The following is a 25,470-nucleotide window of genomic DNA, read 5'->3' as shown; positions in this document are numbered from 1 at the left end:
AAGAATCCCCATCAATAATACTAAAGGAAAATGCTTCATTGGATGATGTAAAACTAGGGTCTATTTTTCAAGACAAAAATGGTATGATTAGATGTTTTTGCTTAGCAGCAATCAAGGAGCACTTTGAGTTCTATGTTAAAAGATCAAGTAATACAAGATACTCTTTGATATGCAGTGATGAAAAGTATGGTTGGACTATTCGAGGTTCAAGAATTAAGGAATCAACATGTCACGACCCGAAATTTTTCACCGACGGGACCGTGATGGCGCCTAACATTTCACTTGTCAGGCAAGCCAACGTTAGAGAATCATTAAATCAAATCCTTATTTTCATTCATTAAGTAACAATAATTAACTAAAATAAAATATAATAAGTGCGGGATATCATAAAAACTGTATTAATTACTACCACCTGGATCTGGAGTCATATTTCACGAGCATTCTAGAATTTATTACAAGTAATAGTTTGAAAGAAATACAACTGTCTGAATAAAAGAAATAGTAGAATAGAAATGATAGATGGGGACTTCAAGGTCTGTGGACGCCGACAGATCTACCTTGAGTCTACGGATAGCGGACCAATAGTAAAATCTCGATCAACTAGAGCCGGTATCAAAATCTACACAGAAAGTGCAGAGTGCAGCATCAATACAACCGATCCCAAGTACTGGTAAGTGTCGAGCCTAACCTCAACGAAGTAGTGACGAGGCTAAGGCAAGGCACCTACAATCAACCTGTACAATTTAACAGTGTATACGCAAATAACAGAAATGAAGAACTAAACAGGAAATGTCGGGAGTGGAAAACATACTGAGGAGAATACCAGATAAAGAACCACAACAGAATGATCACCGGAGCAGTCAATATACCATGAATCAACAGGAATAGTGAATACAGTAAGGAAAACTGCACGGCATCACCTTTCGTGCTTTTACTCTCAATCTCACCATAAAATTAATAGAAACGGCACGGCATCACCCTTCGTGCTTTTACTCTCATATCATGGCACAACATCACCCTTCGTGCATTAACACTCACAATATGGCACGACATCACCCTTCGTGCTTTTACTCTCATATCATGGCACGGCATCACCCTTCCTGCATTAACACTCACAATATGGCACAACATCACCCTTCGTGCTTTAACACTCACAATATGGCACGACATCACCCTTCGTGCATTAACACTCACAATATGGCACGACATCACCCTTCGTGCATTAAGACTCACAATAGGGCACGACATCACCCTTCGTGCATTAACACTCACAATATGGCGCGGCATCACCCTTCTTACATTAACACTCTCCCTTACCATAATGCAATGCATAAATAACAACAGGGAGATAGAATAACAAGTACAAACCGTACTTCAACATTTTGTTCCATAATATCAATCTCAACTTGAAATAAAAACTCAATTATCACCAGAAAATCCGTAAACATAATAAGAATGATAATTTGGATAATACTAGTATAACACGTAGCAATTTGGCATAGGAATGAGACAATGTCAGAAAAACAGAGAAACATGAAAAAAATAGGTAAATTGGCGGCGCATAGGTACCCGTCACCTCACATATACGCCGCTCACAAGAATTTCACTTAGCAATTAATCTAAGGTTCCTAATTCCCTCAAGTCAGGGTTAGACACAACACTTACCTCGCTCCGAAGGCCACTTAATCCTTAATCACATCCTTTACTTTGGAATTCACCTCCAAACCACTCGTATCTATTCAAAAATGACTCAATAATATCAAATATTGCTAAAGGAATCAATTATATTGCATAAATTAAATTTCCCAAATTTTCCTCCAAAAAGTAGAAAAATTGACCCCGGGCCCGCTTGGTCATAACCCGAGGTTCGGACAAAAATCCTTTTACCCATTCACCCCCGAGCCCGAATATGTAATTAGTTTTGGAATCCGACCTCAAATTGAGGTCTAAATCCCCAAATTCCCGAAATCCCTATTTTCTACCCTAACTCCTAATTCTACCATAAGAACTCTAGATTTTTGGTAATGGGTAATTGAAAGAAAATAGTTTAGAATCACTTACCAACACTTTGGGGAAGAAAATAACTCTTGAAAATCGCCTCTACCCATTTGGTTCTTGAAATATGTTGAAGAAATGGCTTAAACCCGTGTTTGATTCTGTTTTATGCACTGGGCGACAGTGAGCATCGCGTTCGCGAGGCCACTGTCGCGTTCGTGATGGATACTGGCTGCCAAGCCTTCGCGTTCGCGAGACGTTGCTCGCATTCGCGATGGTTACGCTCCCCTGGCCTTTGTGTTCGCGAGACGTTGCTCGCGTTCGCGATGAAAGAACGACCAACCCTCCCCCAGGTCCCCAAGTGCTTCGCGTTCGTGATGAGCAGGTTGCGTTCGCGAAGGGTAAATCCCCATCACTTTGCGTTCATGACCAGGCCTTCGCGTTCACGATGAAGGATTCTCAGCCTCACTGGATTACTCTTCGCGTTCGCGAGAGTACCTTCGCGAACGCGAAGAAGGACATGCCAGAACACAGATTCTGCAGAAAAACCAGATTTCCAAAGTCCAAAACATCCCGTGGTCTATCCGAAACTCACCCGAGCCCTCGGGGCTCCAAACCAAACATGTACACAAGTCTAAAAATATCATACGAATTTGCTCGCGTGATCAAATCGCCAAAATAACACCTAGAACTCTAAATTTAGCACCAATTCAAATGAAATTCTCAAGAACACTTTAAAATCCATAACTTCTCAACTGGACGTCCGAATCACGTCAAATCAACTCCGTTTCTCACCAAATTTCACAGACATGTCTTAGATATCGTAATAAACCTGTACCGGGCTCCGGGATCAAAATACAGACCCGATACTAATAATGCCAAATATTAATCAATTCAAAAATACAAATAATTTCCAAACTTTTAATTCTCATCAAAAATTCATAACTCAAGCTAGGGACCTCCAAATTCGATTCCGGGCATATGCACAGGTCCCATAATTCGATACGGACCCACCGGGACCGTCAAAGCACGGATTCGGGCCCGTTTACCAAAAGTATTGACCGAAATCAACTAAAATTAACTTTTAAGGCAAAAATTCTTTTTTTATTAATTTTCAACATAAAAGTTTTTCGGAAACCTGCCCGGACTGCGCACGCAAATCGAGAAGGGTAAAAATAAGATTTTTAAGGCTTAAGAGCGCTGATTCGAGTTCTAAAACATAAGATGATATTTTGGGCCATCACACAATACTTTTTAAAATAGTTAAATTTCAAAGAAAATGTGAATGCTCGATTAACATTAGAAAGTCGCATCAAAGACAAGCGACTTCAAATGTGATAAAGATTACAAGATTGACTACATAAGAGACATAACTATTGAAGTAAAGCCTAAGTTTATTATTTCAGATATGAAAAGAGCACATGAAATAGATGTTGTAAACTATGGAAACCCATGGCGTGCTATTCAAAAAGGGATATCTTTATATTTGTACATGATGGAACAAAAAAAACCCAGGAACATAGTAGAAAACAGGTAAAAACAAAACTTGTAAAAATTTAGTATTTCTTATATTTTTTGTCATCATTATTTTTGTCATGACCTGAATTCCCTCTGTAAGATATCGTGATGACACCTAGTCCCTAAGACTAGGTAAGCCTAACAAATATACGGAATAACTGAAATAATAACTTAAATAGCAAACATCAATAGCTATGTAAATGAAAACTGCCGCTCAACATGTATGAATCCCAAAACCCGGTGAAATATAAGTCACAAGCTCTAGATACAGTGTGGAACGCTCGTATACATCACTGTCTATCAAAATGTAAAGAAATAAGAAAAGAACGGGATAAAAGGGGACTCCGAGGCTTGCGGACGCGGGCAAGTGTACCTTGAAGTCTCCAAGCAGGAGCACAACACTCTAATATCGAGGTTGATAGGATGCACCTGGATATGCACAAAAACATGTTCAGAAGCTTAGTACGAGTACACCACAACGGTACCTAGTAAGTGCCATGCCTATCCTCGGTAGAGTAGTGACGAGGGCTGGTCAAGGCCCTACTGGAGATAATAAGGACAAGACAGATAATATAATGACACAATGAAATAACATGGAAATGAAACAGTAAGGGATTTACGGAACATAACAACCTATAATCAAAGAAGACAATTACAACATGTAAGGAAACAAGAATCTTACAAGTTAAGGAGCAACAACAACAACAACAACAACAACAACAACAACAACAACAACAACAATACAACAAATAGAGGTAAATAATAGGGGCGCTCCCGAGGTACCATCTTGTAGTCATAAAAGTAAATACACAGCAGCGGCGCTCCCGAGGTACCGCCCCGTAGTCCCAAAAGTAAATATGCAACACATAACCAATGGGACAATGAAATTACAGTAAGGAATCCTACAGTTAAAGACTGAATACAAAATCAAGAAAGCAAGTAATTCAACTAAGAATGTTGCACAAATTGCAAGTAAGAGATAAGACACGTAGACATGTGACATTAGGCTAAACATGACGACTACACGTGCTAGAGTAACTCAATTAAGGAAATTAAAAGGAACTATTTAGCAACAAAATGAATTTTTAACATTTAGCTTGAGTACGCACTCGTCACTTTGCATACACGGCCTTCACGTATTGCAATTTACAATAACAGCACCAAATCCTAAGGGGATTTCCCCCACACAAGGTTAGACAAGTTACTTACCTCAAAACCTGCTAAATCAATCAATCTTTGCTTCGATTTTCCAACTCCGATCATCTCAAATCTAGCCAAAATAATTTCATACTATAAATATAACTATAAGAAACTAATTTAAATAATGAAACTATGACTTTAGCAAATAATTAAAAAATCGCCCCAAAAAGTCAACCCGGGCCCACATCTCAGAATCGGGTAAAAGTCATAAAATTCGAACACCCATTCAACCACGAGTCCACCCATACCAAAATTACTCAAATCCGATACCAAAATCTCAATCAATACCCCAAAATTCGGTCTAAGAGCTCAACACCTGTTTCTCCCAATTTCTCAACCCAAATCCATAATTAGATAAAGAAATTAATGATAGATTAATGGAATATAATCAATAATGAGTCAAGAATCCTTACCCAAATATTTTCTCTGAAAATTCCCCAAACTCTCGCCTCAATCCGAGCTCTTTAAGTCCCAAAATGGAAATGAGTGAAAAACCCTCGATTTTGAAAATTTAATCTGCTGCCCAGGTATTCTTTCTTCGCGAACGCGGAATTAGCCTCGCATTCGTGAAGCACAAAAAGTTACTGCCTAGAAAACTTCTTATGCGAATGCGAGGTCCCACTCATGAATGCGATGACTACAGCCCCCAGGCCTCCGCGAACGCGGAGCCTCACTCGTGAACGTGTAGGCTTAAGGCATGATGCCCCACTGACCGTTCCTCTACCCGAACGCGTGGACCCTCTCGCGAACGCGTAGATCTAAGACTCCAAAGCTTCACGACCCAAAGGCAAAATTCCAGTGACACTCAAACTCCTCTACGTGAATGCGGGAGCATTTTTGCGAACGCGTAGAAGGAAACCAGACACGAGAGATCTGAAGTTCCATCCATCTTTCAAGTCCAAATTCCAATCCGTTAATCATCCGAAATCCACCCGAAGCCCTAGGGATTTCAACCAAACCTACCAACAAGTCCTAAAACTTCATACAAACACGCTCAAAGCGTCAAATCATATCAAACAACCCTAGAATCATGAATTGCACATCGATTCAAGCCTAATGAACTTTAGAACTTCTAACTTCTACATTTAATGCCCAAACCTATCAAATCAAGTCCGATTGACCTCAAATTTTGCACACAAATCATAATTGGCATGACGGCCCTACTCCAACTTCCAAAATCGGAATCCGACCCCGATATCAAAAAATTCACTCCCAGTCAAACTTTCCAAAAATCATCCAATTTTACCAACTTTCGCCATTTGACGCCAAAATGATCTACAGACCTCCAAATCAACATCCGGACACGCTCCTAAGACCAAATTCATCCTACGGAGCTATTAAAACTGTCAAAACTCTATTCCAGAGCTCTCTTCGCACAAATCAAACCGCAGTCAATTCCTACGACTTAAACTTCCATTTTAGGGACCATGTGTCCCATTTCACTCCGAAACCAAAAACCAAACCTCCCAGGAAGTCACGTAACCACAGAATGAAATAACGGGAGCAATAAATAGGGGATCGGGGCTAATACTCTCAAAATGACTGACCGGGTTGTTATATCTTCCCCCTCTTAAAACAAGCGTTCGTCCTCAAACAAGTATAGAGACACACCTGAAGTGGTGAAACGATGAGGATAACAGCTGCGCATATCATGATCAATTTCCCAAGTCGCCTTCTCGACTAGATGACCTCTCCACTGAACCTTCACCAAAGCTATGTTCTTCGACCTCAACTTTTGAACCTACCTGTCCAAAATGGCCATCGGTTCCTCAACATAAGATAGATCCTTGTCCAACTGGACTGAGCTAAAGTCTAACACATGAGACGGATCGTCGTGATACTTCCGGAGCATGGTAACATGGAATACTGGATATTATACTGGTGTTTTTGTTTTCATAATTTTATGCAACATTTTTTCTGGTTTTGAATCAAAAATACCTTTAGTACTTTATGCTGGAGAGTTTGTTGTTTTCACATATCTAATAACAAAAGTCCAGTATTTTATTCAGAACATTAGGGGAATATTAAAATATTAGATGTGTTCTTCTGGTTTGAATCACAGATACTTCCAGTATAAAATGCTGAAAGTTTGTGAAATTTGCATATCAATTCAAAAAAGTTCAGTATATTATAATGGTGTTTTGTTCAGCACCATTTTATACAGCATTTTTTCTGGCTTTAAATAAAAGATACCTCCAGTACTATATGTGTAACGACCCGACCAGTCACTTTAAGTATTACGTTATTGCTCTATTTATGCTTTACAGTTATTATGTGACTTGCCGGGGTGATTGGTTCGGGTCCGGTAAGATTTTGGAATAAATTGGAACACTTAGTTCTAAGGTATAAAGCTTAAGTTAAAATAGTAATTGGATGTCGACTTATGTATAAATGACCCCGGAATAGAGTTTTGATAATTCCAATAGCTCTGTATGGTGATTTTGGACTTACAAGTGTGTCCAAAAAATTATTTAGATGTCCGTAGTTCAATTAGGCTTGAAATGGCTAAAATAGAAATTTTAGTTTGAAAGTTTGACCAGGGAGTTGACTTTTTAATATTGGGGTCGGAATATGATTCTGTGAATTGGAATAGGTCTGTTATATCATTTATGACTTGTGCGCAAAATATGAGGTCAATCGGACTTGATTTGATAGATTCCGACATCGAATTTAGAAGTTAAAAATTCTTAGTTTCATTAAGCTTGAATTGGGGTATGATTCGTGGTTTTAGCATTGTTTGATGTGATTTGAAGCCTCGACTAAGTCCGTATGATGTTTTAGGACTTGTTGGTGTATTTGGTTGAGGTCCCGGGGGCCTCAAGCGAGTTCCAGATGGTTAACAGATCAATTTTTGGACTTGGAGCTTTGCTAGAATTTTTCTGATGCACTATCTGGTTACCTTCATCGCATTCGCGAGAGGAGTCTCGCGTTCGCGAAGAGGAATTGAGGGACATGCAAGATTTTCTCTTTGCGTTCGCGAAGGAGAGGATGCGTTCGCGAAGGTTTGGACAAGTTGTGCATCGCGAACGCGAGAGGGTTGTCGCGTCCGGGAAGAAGAGAGGGAGCTAGTGTTGGACCAAACACGTTGGCCTACGCATTTGCGTGAGAGGTTTTGTGTTCGCGAAGACCTGAGATCGTTAACCATCGCGTTCGCGAGTAGGATCTCGCATTCGCGAAGAAGAAATTAGGGCAGCATATTTTTGTGCTTCGCGAAAGCGAGGCAAAGGCCGCGTTCGCGAAGGAGGAAACTGGGCGGGACAAAATTGTGCTTCGCGAACGCGAGGCAGTGGCCGCATTCGCGAAGAAGGAATCGTTGGGCAGTGAGTTTAAGTTCTGAAAATGGGATTTCGTTCCATTTTTCATTTTTGACGAATTGGAGCTCGGGAAGAAGCGATTTCCGGGAGATTTTCAAGGAAAACAATGAGGTAAGTGTTCTTAACTCAATATTAGTCAAATTACCCGAATCCATGATTGTTTTTAACATTTAATGGGTGAATTAAGTTGAAAATTTTAGAAAACTCTCTTGGTTTAATTTGAATATTTGAGGGTCGAGTTGATGTCAGAATTTGGTAAAATTGGTATGGTTAGACTCGTGGTTGACTAGGCTTTCGGATTTTGTAACTTTTGTCAGGTTCCAAAATGTGGGTCCCACGGGCGAGTTTTGGATGAAATTTCGGATTTTATTAAAAAATTTGTATTTTTATATGGAATAAATTCCTATAATTTGTGGCTAGATATGAGGCTTTCGTAGACCAATTCGCGAGGCAAGGGCATAACAGAGTAAAGAATTACACGGTTTGAGGTAAGTAATATTTCTAAACTTGGTTCTGAGTGTATAAATCCCCAAATTTTGTGTTATATAAATTGTTTGGAGGTGACGCACATGCTAGGTGATGAGCGTGTGGGCGTGCACTATAGAAGTTGTGACTTGAATAAATTCTATGGAGTTATAAAATTAAAGAGCCAGGTTATTATCCAAATATTAGAAAATTGAGTTGAGACTCGTATTAAAGATCATGATTAGGCTACGTGCCGATATTTAAAATGCATATTTCTTACTCAGTTATGTTCATCCATTGTAAAGATATTTATGGGATCGGTGTTGCCCACCTGCAGCAGGCCATATTGGCTTTATGTATATTATTATTATATGGAATAGGACTGCCTACCTACAGTAGGCCTTATAGGCTTTATTATTATATGGATCGGGGTTGCCCGCCTGCAGCAGGCCATATCGGCTTTATATCACGCTTGGGCTGAAGGAGCCCCTTCGGAGTCTGTACACACCCCCAGTGAGCGTAGATGATTATATATATATATATATATATATATATATATATATATATATATATATATATATATATTCGGGATGGACTTCCCAGGGCATGAACTTTCCTTATTTATTTATATTGTGATGAATTTTTCCTGGACATGGATCTTATCCGTATCATTTACATGCGGGGATAAATTACCCCAGGGCTGGATTGGCCTTATACGGTACTGAGTGATTGACTATCCGTCGATGTGAATATATATACGGGGTGGAATATCCATGAGCTGGATTGGCCAAAAACAGTACCGAGTGACCGAATGATTAGTGACCAGTAGTACATGAGGTCTTTCCACTGAGATGTCACATTCCTCATATCATGCAGTATTGATCTATTTTGCTTGTACTGAGTTTAACTATTGAACATGAAAGCATGCCTACATTTTTGTACCATTATTTATGTACTGGACTGTACATGCAGAGCTCGTCACTACTTTTAGCTCAGAGGTTAGTCTTGTTACTTATTGAATTGGTTGTACTCATACTACACTATGAATCTCGTGTGCAGATCCAGGTGCTTCCGGACACGGCGACTGTTAGACCTCAGTGTGTTACCAGTTGGAGACAATCAAGGTAGTTGCTCGGCGTCCGCTGACCTTGTCTCTCTTTCCTTCAGTTATTGTATTGTTCTATACTTTAAGATAGTGTTTTATTAGTTAGACTTTGTATTCATATTAGATGCTCATGTACTCAGTGACACCGGGTTTTGAGAGTGTTTATATCTGTATTTGTGAGATTTCTTCCGCTGAATGAAAATATTATGTTTTCAAATTTAGAAGATATGGTGGTTTATTGAGATTGTCGGCTTGCCTAGTATTGAGATAGGCGCCATCACGACAGGTGAGATTTTGAGTCGCGACAAGTTGGTACCAGAGCCTAGGTTACATAGGTCTCACGAGTCATGAGCAGCTTTAGTAGAGTCCTGCGGATCGGTACGGAGACGTCTGTACTTATCTTCGAGAGGCTGCCAAACCCTTAGAAATATGTCACTTCTTGTACATGTCGTGTGAATTGTTGATTCCGGGAACTAAATTTATGTTATTCTATTCTCTCACAGATGGTGAGGACACGTACTACCGGATCGGATGGTCAGCCACCAGTGCCAACAGTTAGGGCCGCGAGAGGCCGGGGCCATGGTAGAGGTCGAGGCCGAGGTAGAAGTCGAGGTGTAGCTCGTACAGTAGTTGGAGCAGCATCACCAGTTGCTCCAGCTCAAAATTAGATTCCAAATATAGCTAAGCCAACAGGACCAGCTCAGGCACCAACTGTGCCCATTGTGATTCCAGGACTTCAGGAGGTTTTGGCCCAGATATTGATAGTTTGCACTGACCTTGCTCAGGTGGTTTCGGCTCATGCCGCACCTACCACTTCTCAGGTCAGGGGAGGTACTCATACCCTTGTTGCCCGTACTCCAGAGCAGGTACTACAAGGACTTTAGATACCGGGGGCACTATCAGCCCAACCGGCTGTAGCTGTTCAGGCCCCGGTAGTCCCCGTTATGGCAGATGATGAGCAGAGGAGAATTGAGAGATTTGGGCGGCTTCGACCTCCATCATTTAGCAGTGCTGAGTCATAGGATTCTCAGGGTTTTCTGAATAAGTGCCAGCGGATACTTCGGATAGTGGGTATTCTGGAGACTAGTGGGGTCTCATTCATTACTTTCTAGTTTTCTGGTACTGCCTTCAGATGGTGGGAGGCTTATGAGAGGCGCAGGCCAATCAGTGCAGCACCACTTACATGGCAAGTCTCTGTTCTCTTTTTGGAGAAGTTTGTGCCACAGTATCGTAGGGAGGAGCTGCGTGGACAGTTTGAGCAGCTTCGGCAGGACAACATGTCTATGACCCAGTACAAGATGTGGTTTTCTGAGTTGGCTCGTCACGCAGTTTGGTTGGTTCCCACTGATAGGGAAAGGATTAGGAGGTTCATTGATTTCCTCACATACTAGTTGCGGTTGCTTATGACTAAGGAGAGGGTATCCGGTTCCACTTTTGATGAGGTAGTTGACATTGCTCGGCAGATAGAGGTGGTCCGTAGCCAGGAGTGTGGTGAGAGGGAGGCCAAGAGGCCTCGAGGTTCGGACGGTTCTGGTGGGGTACCTTCTGGAGGGCAGTCCTACCACAACAGGGGTCGTCCGTACAGGCACACTTAGACGGGTCGTCCAGTTCATCGTGGTGTATCATCCAGCCATGGTTCATACATTTCTCATCAGGGCCAGTCGTCTCTCAGTGCCCTGCCAGCCCAGAGTGTGCCCCGTGCACCATCAGTTCAGGGTTCATCTGTACCAGGTTCTTCTGGTAGTTATTCTAGCTCTCGAGGTCCGCCTCAGAACTTGCCACCATTTTTTGAGAGGGATTGGTATGAGTGTGGGGAGATGGGTCATGTGAGGAATTATTATCCCCGCCTTACTCGAGGTCCATTTTAGCAGAGGAGTCAGGCTACGACTTCTGCACCAGTTGTTCCACTACCTGCCCAGCCATCTCGGGGTAGGGCTCAGTCAGCTAGGGGTCTCCCAAGAGGGGGAGGCCGATCAGGTGGCTGTCAGGCCCGATTTTATGCTTTTCCTGCCAAGCCAGATGCTGTTGCTTCAGATGCAGTGATCACAAGTATTGTCTCAGTGTGCCACATGGAAGCTTCTACATTATTTGACCCTAGTTCCACATATTTGTATGTTTCATCATATTTTGTTCATTATCTGGATATGCCCCGTGAGTCCTTAGTTTCACCTGTTCATCTATCTATGCTGGTGGGCGATACTATAATTGTGGACCGTGTGTATCGGTCGTGTGTGGTAATTATTGGGGGACTAGATACCAGAGTTGATCTTTTATTGCTTGGTATGGTCGATTTTGATGTTATTTTGGGTATGGATTGGTTGTCTCCATGTCATGCTATTATGGACTATCACACAAAAATAGTGACGTTGACGATACCGGGATTACCGAAGGTCGAGTGGAGAGGTTCTCCAGATTATGTTCCCAGTAGGGCAATTTCTTACTTGTAGGCTCAACGTATGGTTGGGAAGGGGTGTTTGCCATATTTGGACTTTGTGAGAGATGTTGAGGTAGATACTCCTACTATTGATTCAGTGCCGATAGTGTGGGATGTTCCGGATGTATTCCCTGTAGACCTGCCGGATATGCCACCCGTCAGGGATATTGATTTCGGTATTGACTTGGTGCCGGGCACTCAGCCCATTTCTATTCCTCCGTATCGTTTGGCACCAGCCGAATTGAAAGAGCAACTTCAGGAACTCCTTAATAAGGGGTTTATTAGGCCTGGTGTGTCACCTTGGGGTGCACCAGTTCTATTTGTGAAAAAGAAAGATGGTACTACGCGGATGTGCATCGACTACAGGCAGTTGAACAAAGTTACAATCAAGAATAAATATCATTTGCCGCGTATTAATGATTTATTTGACCAGCTTCAGGGAGCGAGGGTATTCTCTAAAATTGTTTTGAGGTCTGGGTATCACCAATTAAAAATTTGGGATTTGGATATTCTAAAGACGGCATTCAGGACTCGTTATGGTCACTATGAATTTCTCGTGATGTCTTTTGGGCTGACCAACGCACACGCAATATTTATGCACTTGATGAATAGTGTATTCCAACCACATCTTGACTCATTTGTCGTAGTATTTATTGATGATATCCTGGTGTACACATCCATGAGGAGCATGCATGACACTTAAGTATTGCACTACAGAGGCTGAGAGAGGAGAAACTTTATGCCAAATTCTCTAAGTGTGAGTTCTGGCTTAGCTCGGTGGCATTCTTGGGATACATAGTGTTCAGTGAAGGGATTAAGTTGTATCCAAAGAAAATAGAGGCAGTTCAGAGCTGGCCCAGGCCATCTTTAGTTATTGAGAATCGGAGTTTTCTCGGCTTGGCTGGTTATTATCGTCACTTCGTAGAGGGTTTCTCATCTATTGCGGCGCCTATGACTAAATTCACCTAGAAAGGTGCTCCGTTCAGGTGGTCAGATGAGTGCGAAGAGAGCTTTCAGAAGCTCAAGACAACTTTGACTACAACCTTAGTATTGGTGTTACCTACAGGTTCAGGGTCTTATAATGTTTATTGTGACGTGTCGCGTATTTGTCTCGGCGCAGTGCTGATGCAAGACGGTAGGGTAATTGTCTGTGCGTCCAGACAGTTAAATGTACATGAGAAGAATTATCTGGTCCACGACCTTGAGTTAGAAGCTATTTTTCATGCCTTGAAGATTTAGCGGCATTATTTGTACGGTGTCTATTGTGAGGTTTATACTGATCACTGAAGTCTACAACATCTGTTTAAACAGAAGGATATTAATTTGCGGTAGCGGAGGTGGTTTGAGGTGGTTAAGGATTATGATATCACCATTTTCTATCATCCCATAAAGGCCAATGTGGATGCCGATGCCTTTAGTCATAAGGCGGAGAGGTTTGGGCAGCTTAGCATACTTACCGATAGCAGAGAGGTCTTTAGCCTTGGATGTTCAGACCTTGGCCAACCAGTTTGTCAAACTGGATATTGCGAAGAAGCCCGACTTAGGCAGTGTTCGCTTTTGTGACACATTGGTCGCATTTGCAACCCCAGCAGCTGAAGGCCAAGCTTCGCATTTGTGAGAGTTATGTCGCATTTGCGAACCTGGTGTCGCAAATGTGACATCAGAGGCATGTGCCCAGCTCATTTAATGCGCGACTTAGGCCATTTATCTCACTTTTCTTTCATCTCTTGGGCGATTCTTGGAGCTTTTGGAAGAGTGTTTTCACCTAGCACTTTGAGGTAAGTAATTCCTACACAACATGAGTTAAATACATAGATTATGGCTAAATTATAACATGTAAATTAGTGAAAATTATGGGATTAGAGGAAAACCTAGGTTTTTTATATAAATGGAGTTTTACCACGAAAATGGTTATGGAACTTAATGAAAATCATATATTTATGTTCCTAAGGTTATGTGTAACAAATTTCTTCAAAACGTTTTGGAATCCAGGCATGTGGGGCCGAGGTTGAATTTTAGGAATCTTGCATTTAGAGTTAGGAAATTACTTAAATAGTAGGGATATGAGTGTTTAAGCCTATATTTATTAGTTTCTACACTATTTGGATTGTTCGGCACCAAATTGAGGGTTTGGGCATAAGCTTGGACCGGGAAGTAGGCCTTAAAGCGAGGTAAGTCTCTTTTCTAACCTTGTAAGAGGGAAATCCCCATAGGTGAACTTAATTAATATATGATCTATTATGGGGGCCACGTACGCGCGAAGTGACGAGAGTCCGTACGTAGCTACTATTCCTGTTTTGACCGGGTAGTCTTAGGCTTACACCATGCCTTGTTGATATTGTTATCGCTTCGTGTATATTGTTTGCCTTGAGAAGGGCGGAATGGAGTGTGCTTATTAAATGTTTCAAAAGGAATTGGAATTGAGGAAAAATAATGGAATCTTAAAGGTTTTCATTTGAATGTCGTATTTTGAAAAAAATGGGAGAATACTATAATAATTTCTGAGATCTTTATGTAACCGCGTCTCATGTATGATTCGCGAGCGGGGTAATTCCTTAAATTATGTTTGACCGCGTCGCATGATTGATTCGCGAGCGGGGAAAATAGATGCATCTATGATTCGCGTTGTTCGATCCTCGGCAGTGCACAATTTATATTTATGTTGGATCGGGCCGAATGTCCTCGGTGGTATTATGTGTGATAGTAGAACTGAAAGTTTCTTTCATAATTAATATGGATTCATTGTCTATCTGATCATATGTTTTAAAGGAAGCAAGCGATTTAAGCTCTTAAATATGGTGATTTCTTCAGCAGTTAAATTACTGATCTAAGACTTATTGTTGTATACCATGCTTAATTAGAATCTCATATTATCATGTTATTGGCCCTAGTAAGTATCGATGTAGACCCCTCGTCACTACTTCTTCGAGGTTAGGCGGGATACTTACTGGGTACATGTTGTTTTATGTACTCTCGCTACACTTCTGCACTTAAGTGTGCAGGATCTGAGGCAGGTACATCTGGATACCCATCCAGCGCGCATCCTTGATCCGGGTTTGAGATTCCACGGTGAACTGCCCTTCCGAGCCGTCCAGTAGCATGCCGGAGTCCCTATTTTATTTTGTTTCTATCTATTTCCTTTCAGGCAGTTGGATAGATATCTTTTGTTTATTCTACTAGATTGCCCACATACTTATGACACCAGGTCTTGGCACGTACTCTAGTAAACTTATGATTTTGGATTTGTTTACTTGATTTTGATTAGTACTTGTTATTCCCGTTTAATTATGTCCAATTGTGAATTTCTAAATCTTTTCAACAAATAAAGAAATGTATCCAATTAATAAATTTATTAAAATGGGAAACCACTAGTTTGAATAGTGTCGGCTTGCCTGACAATGGTGTTGGGCGCCATCATGGCTTAAATTGGAATTGGGTCGTGACAATATGGTATCAGAGCACTAGGTTCATGTAGGTCTCACAAGTCATGGGCAGGCCTAGTAGAGTCTTGCAGATCGGTGCAGAGACGCCTGTACTTACCTTCGAGAGGCTATAGGATGTTAGGAAACTACCCTTTATTCATCTCCTACCGTGCAATTGATGGTATACTAAGTTTCTTCCTTCTATTCTCTCACAAATGATGAGGACATGTACGACGGACGTTCCAGACCCGGGGGGAGCAGCCGAGGCAGAGGTCGGGGGAGGGCACCAGCCCGAGGTAGGGGACGAGGGCATCCCAGAGCTGCCCATTAGCACCACCAGCGGATCCAGTGGAGGATCCCATTGTGGAGGAGCAGGGCGAGGTGCCCGCAGTAGAGATATCCCCGGTAGATTTCATGACAGCACCGGGCTTTCAGGAAAGTCATGGGCCGTATGCTGCGGTTCATGGATTCCATGACCCAGGCTATTTTATTTCTAGCAGACCCAACCACATCCCAGGAAGGAGGGGGAGCACAGATCCCTATTGCTCAGGCTCCTGGGTACGCAGCTGCAGTATATCAGACTCCGGGTACACTACTCGTGGGCGGGGCCCAGCCAGTTTTCGCAGCAGCACCTGCGCCTAGACTAGCTGCGGACGGCGATCTGCAGAAGCTACTGGATAGATGGACTAGGCTACACCCTCCTATCTTCTGGGGTGAGTGGCATAAGGACTCCCAGGACTTCATTGATCGGTACAGGGACATACTGCACAACATGAGGATATTGGAGTCCCATGGAGTAGATATCACTGCTTTCCAGCTAGAGGGCAGGGGCCGTAGATGGTGGCAGTCTTATCTTCTTGGCAGACCAGCGGGTTCTCCTCCCATGACTTGGGACCGGTTTACACAGCTTTTCTTGGATAGGTATATTCAACCATCTCAGAGGGAAGAGTTGCGATGTCAGTTAGAGCAGCTCGAGCAGGGTCAGATGTCAGTGGCTGATTATGAGGCGAGGTTCTCTGAGTTGTCTCGCCATGCACTTATGATACTTCCTACCGACATAGAGAGAGTGAGGAGATTTGTTGTGGGGTTGCACCCCAATATTCAGGCTAGTATGGCCCGGGAGGTTGAGATGGGTACTGGTTATCAGCTAGTAGTGGAGATTGCTCGGAGGATTAAGGGAAACCGCCAGGGGGGTAGAGAGAAGATGCAGCAGGACAAAAGGGCCCATTTCTCTGGAGAGATTAGAGGTGTCCCGGCTAGGGGCAGAGGTCAGTTCGGTAGGGGTCAGCCTAGTAGGCCTACATATTCAGCACCACAACCTCCTCGGGGTGCTCCAGCATGACCCTATTTTAGTACAATGCCAGAGAGTTCTTATCGCCCACCAGTTCTTCAGGGTTCTTCCAGTGCTTACTTCAGTGTCATGCCAGAGAGTTCATACCACTCACCAACCATTTAGGGTTCTTCTATTGGGTATTCAGGAAATCAGGGACAGACTTCGGGGCAGTAGTCTATGGTACCGAGAGGTTGTTACGAGAGTGGAGATCTGGGTCACATGACGAGATCCTGCCCCAGGCTTCGGGGCAAGGCAGTACAGTAAGGTTAACAGCCCATGATTTTAGCTCCAGCAGCTGCACCGGTGGTCCGGCTGCCTAGAGGCGGTGGGCAGGTGGGTAGAGGCTGTCCTAGAGGTGGAGGTCAGGCAGGCGGGGGCCAGCCAGGTGGCACCCCAGCTAGATTCTACTCTTTTCCGGCCAGACCAAATGCAGTGGCCTCAGATGCCGTGATCACATGTATTATTTCTGTCTGCGGTAGGGATGATTCGGTGTTATTTGATCCTGGATCTACCTATTCATATGTATCATCTCTGTTTGCTCATTTCTTGGATGTTCCTTATGAGTTCTTGGGTACTCCTATTTATGTGTCCACTCCTGTGGGAGATTCTGTGGTTGTGGATCGGATCTATCGGTCCTGTGTGGTCATATTCTGTGGTTACAAGACTAGGGCGGACCTTCTGTTACTTGATATGACCGACTTTGAGGTCATCCTGGGCATGAACTGGTTATCTCCAAATCACGCCATTCTTGATTGCCATGCCAAGACTGTTGCTTTAGCGATACCGGAGTTACCCAGGTTGGAGTGGAAGGGTTCGTCTGTCAGTACATCTAGTTGGGTTATCTCTTTCCTGAAGGCTCGACACATGGTCGAGAAGGGTTGTTTGGCTTATTTAGCCTATGTTCGGGACAACACCGCAGAGTCTCCGACGATTGATTCAGTGCCAGTAGTCCGGGAGTTCACCGATGTGTTTCCTTCTGACCTTTCAGGCATGCCGCCAGATTGTGATATTAATTTCCGTATTGATTTGGCTCCAGGCACCCAGCCTATATCTATCCCACCGTAACGTATGGCTCCGAAAGAGTTAAAGGAGTTGAAAGAGCAGCTTGAGGAGTTGTTAGCAAAGGGGTTTGTGAGACCAAGTGTATTACCTTGGGGTGCACCAGTGTTATTTGTGAAGAAGAAAGATGGGACTATGCGGATGTGCATTGATTACCGCCAGTTGAATAAGGTTACCATCAAGAACAAGTACCCGTTGTCATGTATCGATGATTTGTTCGACCAGTTGCAGGGCGCTAGGGTGTTCTCTAAATTCGACTTGAGGTCAGGGTACCATCAGTTGAAGATTCGGGGCTATGTTCCGAAGACTGCCTTCTGTACCAGATATGGTCATTATGAGTTTCTAGTGATGTCCTTCGGCTTGACTAATGCCCTAGCGGCGTTCATGAATTTGATGATGTTCAGGCCTTATATTGATTCCTTTATTATTGTCTTCATTGATGAAATCTTGATTTACTCGCATAGCCTGGGGGGACACGAGCAGCATTTGAAATTGGTACTTCAGACATTGCGGGAACAAGAGTTGTATGCTAAGTTCTCTAAGTGTGAGTTTTGGCTAGAGTCTGTGGCATTCTTGGGGCATATTGTATCAAGAGAAGGTATTAAGGTGGATCCCAAGAAGATTGAGGCAGTGCAGAGTTGGCCTCATCCCACTTCGGTGATCGAGATCAGAAGTTTCCTGAGGTTAGCAGGTTATTATTGCCGGTTTGTACAGGGTTTCTCATCCATTGCAGAACCTCTGACTAGATTGACCCAAAAGGGTGCTCCATTCCGTTGGTCCGATGATTGTGAGGCGAGCTTCCAGAAGCTCAAGACAGCTTTGACTACAACACCGGTTCTAGTGTTGCCTTCCGACTCGGGGATGTATATGGTATATTGCGATGCTTCACGCGTTGGTTTGGGTTGTGTATTGATGTAGGAAGGGTGAGTTATTGCATATGCTTCACGTCAGCTGAAGATTCATGAGAAGAATTACCTTGTGCACGACCTAGAGTTAGCCACGATTGTTCATGCTCTTAAGATATAGAGGCATTATCTGTATGGGGTGTCATGTGAGGTTTATACTAATCATCGCAGCTTACAGCATTTGTTCAAGCAAAGGGATCTCAATTTGAGGCAGCATAGATGGCTCGAGTTACTGAAGGATTATGACATCACCATTCTTTATCATCCGGGCAAGGCAAATGTGGTCGCGGATGCCTTAAGCAGGAAGGCAGAGAGTATGGGTAGCTTGGCATTCATTTTAGCAGAGGAAAGGCCGCTAGCTTTGGACATTCAGTCCTTGGCTAACAGACTTGTGAGGTTGGATATTTCAGAGCCCAGTCGGGTTCTTGCATGTGTTGTTGCCCAGTCCTCACTGTTAGAGCAGATCAAGGCTCGACAGCTTGATGATCCGCATTTGGCAGTTCTTAGAGAGATGGTACTACATGGTAGTGCCAAGGAGGTTTCTATTGGTGAGGATGGTGTTCTGCTGCTCCAGGGACGTCTATGTGTTCCTAATATTGATAGCTTGAGGAAGAGGATTTTAGAGGAGGCACACAGTTCTCGGTATTCTATCCATCCAGGAGCTACGAAGATGTATCGTGACTTGAGATAGCACTAGTGGTGGCGACGGATGAAGAAAGACATAGTTGAGTATGTGGCTAGGTGTCTAAATTGCCAGCAGGTCAAGTATGAACACCAGAGGCCAAGTGGCCCACTTCAGCAAATGACTATACCTGAGTGAAAATAGGAGCGCATTACCATGGACTTCATAGTTGGGTTATCGCGGACCTTGCGAAAGCTTGATGCAGTTTGGGTCATTGTCGATAGGTTGACCAAGTCGGCACACTTCATTCCGGTTATGACTTCATATACTTCAGAGAGGTTGGCCCAGATTTATATTCGGGAGATAGTCCGATTACACGGTATGCCTGTTTCCATCATATCAGATAGAGGCCCTCAGTTCACTTTGCATTTCTATAGAGCCGTACAGAGTGAGTTGGGTACCCGTGTAGAGCTCAGCACAGCATTTCATCCACAGACCGATGGCCATTCAGAGCGGACAGTTCAGATATTAGAGGACATGCGAAGAGCATGTGTGATTGACTTTGAGGGATAGTAGGATTAGTTTTTGCCTATGGCTGAGTTTGCTTACAATAACAGTTATCAGTACAGCATCGAGATGGCTCCATTTTAGGCTTTATATGGTCGGTGATGTCGTTCTCCCATCGGGTGGTTTGAGCCTAGATAGAAGAGTTACGCTGACGAGAAGGCGCGCGATGTATCATTTATGGTCGGCGAGAAGGTCCTCTTGAAAGTCTCGCCGATGAAGGGTATTATGAAGTTCGGAAAGAAGGGCAAGTTGAGCCCAAGGTTTATAGGCCTATTTGAGGTGTTGAGGCGAGTTGGGGAGGTTACTTACGAGCTTGCTGTACCTCCCAGCCTATCAGGGGTTCTTTCGGTCTTTCACGTGTCTATGCTCCTGAGATATCATGCTGACTCGTCGCATGTATTAGATTTCAGCACTATTCAATTAGATGAGAGCTTGGGTTATGAGGAGGAGGCAGTTGCTATTTTTGCTAGACAGGATCGCCAGTTGTGATCCAAGAGGATTTCCGCAGTAAAGGTTCAGTGGAGGGGCCAACCAATCGAGGAGGCGACCTAGGAGTCCGAGGAGGACATGCAGAGCAGATATCAACACTTATTCAGCACTTCAGGTTTGAATCTAAACCCGTTTGAGGACGAACATTTATTTAAGAGGTGGAGAATGTAACGTCCCGACCGGTCGTTTTACTTTCTAGAACCTTGTTCCCCTAAATAAGACTTCTCGTACTTGCTTTTACTGATTTATGACTTGCGGGATGGTTGGTTCGGGATTTGGAAGAGTTTGGGTTAAAATCGGAACACTTGGTTTCTTAAGGATGGCTTAAAAGGCCAAGTTTGACTTCGGTCAACATTTTTAGTAAACGACCTCGGAATCAGGATTTGACGGTTCCAATAGGTTCGTATGGTGATTTCGAACTTAGGCGTATGTTCGGATCGGGTTTTGGATAACCCAGGAGTGTTTTGGCGCTTAATAGTGGAAGTTGGTTCTTGAAGTTCTTTATATTTGGTTTGGAACCGGTTTTGGCGATATCGAGGTCCAAACGGAATTTCGAGATAGAGAATAGTTTCGTAATATCATTTAAGACTTGCACGCACAATTTGTTATTATTCCGAGCTGATTTGATAAGCATCAGACGAGCAGAAGTCTTTTTAGAAGTTTTTGAATTCATAAGTCAATTCATGCATTTTGGCATCCGATTCTTGGTTTTTGATGTTATTTTCGGGTTTTGATCACTCGAGCGAGTTTGTATGAGGTTATTAGACTTGTGTGGATAGTTGGTGAGCCCCGAGGGCTCGGGTGAGTTTCAGAGGTTCTGTAGGAATGAAAACACATCAGTTTTCTGGTATTTCTTGGCAGCTGTTGCAGGTCTCGCAACTGTGAGAAGAGCTTCGCAATTGTGAAGAAGCCCGACCTAGGCAGTGTTCGCGTTTGCGACATATTGGTCGCATTTGCGACCCCAGCAGCTGAAGGCCAAGCTTCGCATTTGCGAGAGTTGTGTCGCATTTGCGACCCTCGCATTTGCGAACCTGGTGTCGCAAATGCGACATCAGAGGCTTGTGCCCAGCTCATTAAATGCGCGACTTAGGCCATTTATCTCACTTTTCTTTCATCTCTTGGGCGATTCTTGGAGCTTTTAGAAGAGGGTTTTCACCTAGCACTTTGAGGTAAGTAATTCCTACACAACATGAGTTAAATTCATAGATTATGGGTAGATTATAACATGTAAATTAGTAAAAATCATGGGATTAGAGGAAAACCTAGATTTTTGATAAAAATGGAGTTTTACCACGAAAATGGTTATGGAACTTAATGAAAATTATATATTTATGTTCCTAAGATTATGGGTAACAACGTTCCTCGAAAGTTTTCGGCATCCGGGCACGTGGGCCTGGGGTGAATTTTAGGAATCTTGCATTTAGAGTTGGGAAATTACTTAAATAGTAGAGATAAGAACTTTTAAGCTTATATTGATTAGTTTCTACACTATTTGGGTTGTTCGGCATCAAATTGAGGGTTTGGGCATAAGCTTGGACCCGGAAGTAGGCCTTAAAGCGAGGTAAGTCTCTTTTCTAACCTTGTAAGAGGAAAATTTTCCCATAGGTGAACTTAATTAATATATGATTAATTTTGGGGGCCACGTATGCGCAAAGTGACGAGAGTCCGTACGTAGCTACTATTCCTGTTTTGACCGGGTAGTCTTAGGCTTACACCATGCCTTGTTGATATTGTTATTGCTTCGTGTATATTGTTTGCCTTGAGAAGGGCGGAATGGAGTGTGCTTATTAAATGTTTCAAAAGGAATTGGAATTGAGGAAAAATAATGGAATCTTAAAGGTTTTCATTTAATAATTTCTGAGATCTTTGTGTAACCGCGTCACATGTATGATTCGCGAGCGGGGTAATTCCAGTAATTATGTTTAACCGCATCGCATAAATGATTCGCGAGCGGGGAAAATAGATGCATCTATGGTTCGCGTTGTTCGACCCTCGGCAGTGCGCAGTTTATTTTTATGTTGGATCGGACCGAACGTCCTCGGTGGTATATTGTGTGACAGTAGAACTAAAAGTTTCTTTCATAATTAATATGGATTCATGGTCTGTATGATCATATGTTTTAAAGGAAGCAAGCGATTTAAGCTCTTAAATATGGTGAGTTTTTCACCAGTTAAATTCTTGATCTAAGACTTATTGTTGTATACCATGCTTAATTAGAATCTCATATTATCATGTTATTGGCCCTAGTAAGTGTCGAAGTCGACCCCTCGTCACTACTTCTTCGAGGTTAGGAGGGATACTTACTGGGTACATGTTATTTTATGTACTCACGCTACGCTTCTGCACTTAAGTGTGTAGGATCTGAGGAAGGTGCATCTGGATACCCATCCGGTGCGCATCCTTGATCCGAGTTTGAGATTTCACGGTGAGCTGCCCTTCCAAGTCGTCCAGCAGCATGATGGAGTCCCTCTTTTATTTTGTTTCTATCTATTTCCTTTCAAGCAGTAGGATAGATATTTTTGTATATTCTACTAGATTGCCCACATACTTGTGACACCAGGTCTTGGCACGTACTCTAGTAGACTTATGATTTTGGATTTGTTTACTTGATTTTGATTAGTACTTGTTATTCCCGTTTAATTATGTCCCAATTGCGAATTTCTAAATCTTTTCAACAAATAAGGAAATGTATCCACTTAATAAATTTATTAAAATGAGAAACCACTAGTTTGATTAGTGTGAGCTTGCCTAATAATGGTGTTGGGCGCCATCACGGCTTAAATTGGAATTGGGTCGTGACAGAATGATTAGTGACCAGTAGTACAGGAGGTCTTCCCACTAAGATGCCACATTGCTCATATCATGCAGTATTGATCTATTTTGCGTGTACTGAGTTTAACTGTTCAATTTGAAATCATGCCTACATTTCTGTACCATTATTTATGTACTGGACTGTACCTGCGGAGCTCGTCACTACTTTCAGCCCAGAGGTTAGTCTTGTTACTTATTGAGTTGGTTACACTCTGCACCTCGTGTGCAGATCCAGGTGCTTCCGGACACGGTGAGTGTTAGACCTCAGTGTGTTACCAGTTGGAGACTATCAAGGTAGCTGCTCGGCGTCCGCTGACCTTGTCTCTCTTTCCTTCAGTTATTGTACTATTTTATACTTTCAAACAGTGTTTTATCAGTCAGACTTTGTATTCATATTAGATGCTCATGTACTCAGTAACACCGGGTTTTGGAAATATTTATATCTGTATATGCGAGATTTCTTCCGCTGAATTTAAATATTATGTTTTCAAATTTAGAAGATATGGTGATTTATTGAGATTGTCGGCTTGCCTAGTATTGAGATAGGATCTATCACGACAGGTGAGATTTTAGGTCGTGACAATATGATGGAGAGTTTATAGTTCACATATCTAATCACAAAAGCCCAGCATTTTATTTAGAATATTAGGGAAACTTTAAAAACTTAGATGTGGTTTTCTAGTTTGAATCATAGATACTTCCAGTATAATGTGCTTGACGTTTCAAAGTTTTACATATTAAAATTAAATCATCCGTAGCTAATTTTCAACTCTTTTAGGACAAAATTTATATAACGTTTAATGTTTTTTATATTTATTTTAAATTTCATGCGAATATACATTTGTTTATTTTATGCATTAAGATATTATTATTAAGTTTTTTATTATTTTTTGCAATTATGTTTTTCCTTCTGTTATTTTTATGAATTTGAAGAGAATTAATGTAAAACAATAACGCACAAAAAGATTTAAACAAAAACATATAATATTCCACTAAGTAAATTAAAAGAAAATAAAAATACATAACAAAATACTTTAAATAAAAATAAGATAATAACCCTTTAAAGAAAAGGATTATACACAAAAACAACAAAAAAAAAAAAAACTAATCATCCATATCGTCATCGTCGTCACTATTAGACAGACGAGCGGTTGCATCTCTAGAACCACCATAAGAGCCATCTCTGGCTAGCACCTCCAGCCTATCAAGCTTGTTGTTGATTTCTTCTAAATCCCTTTCATACTTCTGTATGAACTCATTGAGTTTCAACTCAAATGCTTCTATGATATCTTGTTTGATTTCATCAATGATATTTCAACTCAAAAAATTTCCCAAATACAATGTTCTTCAACATATCCATTTGAGTTCCAGACAAAAAGGATGAAATAGTTTGCTTAAAATTTCTATCATCTTTCCAGTAACAATCAACACAAAACCAATCCTTAAACTCATAAAATCTATCTCCCTCCTAAAATTAAAAAACAAAAAATATAAGCAACATTTCATATAATTTAAAGAAGAAAACTTGACCGTTTCAGGAATACGCACCATCAATATATTACTTAAAGATTCCATTTCTGTAAAATCATGAAAACAAGCATATTACAAATTAGATTAGTAAACATGATCAAAATCCAGTATATAAAGAGAACTCCAGTATAAACAGAACTCATCCAGTATAACATACTGGACAACAAGTCTTCAGATGGCAGACTTCCCGTATAATATACTGGAATTAAATTGTTTAGAAATAATGAAACTCCATAAACATGTCACGACCCAATATCCCACCACAGGCGTCGTGATGGCACCTAGTCTCTAAGACTAGGTAAGCCGATTTTCATTACATTTCGAAGCCCTTTTTTATTTTTATTTTTTTATAATCGAAACCAACAGCGGAACAAATATAAATGTAACAACCTCCCAATACTGGTAGTACATAGTCACGAACTCTAATTGAATACATAAAATAATCTCAAGAATCGAATACTCAATAATGTTTGAATAATAAATAACAGTACAATAAAATGGAAAGACTCCAAGGAACTGCGATGACCAAGAAGCTCTACCTTGAATCCTTGCGATCTCACTCTAACTCTGTCCGAGTCCGATATCTCCAATACCTGGCTCTGCACAAAAATATGCAGAAGTGTAGTATGAGTACACCATGGTCGGTACCCAGTAAGTATCAAGACTAACCTCAATGGAGTAGAGGCGAGGTACAGTCAAGA

Source organism: Nicotiana tomentosiformis, chromosome 9 (assembly GCF_000390325.3).
Source record: "Nicotiana tomentosiformis chromosome 9, ASM39032v3, whole genome shotgun sequence".
In the NCBI taxonomy this organism is placed as follows: domain Eukaryota; kingdom Viridiplantae; phylum Streptophyta; class Magnoliopsida; order Solanales; family Solanaceae; genus Nicotiana; species Nicotiana tomentosiformis.
This window is presented reverse-complemented; position numbering follows the sequence as displayed.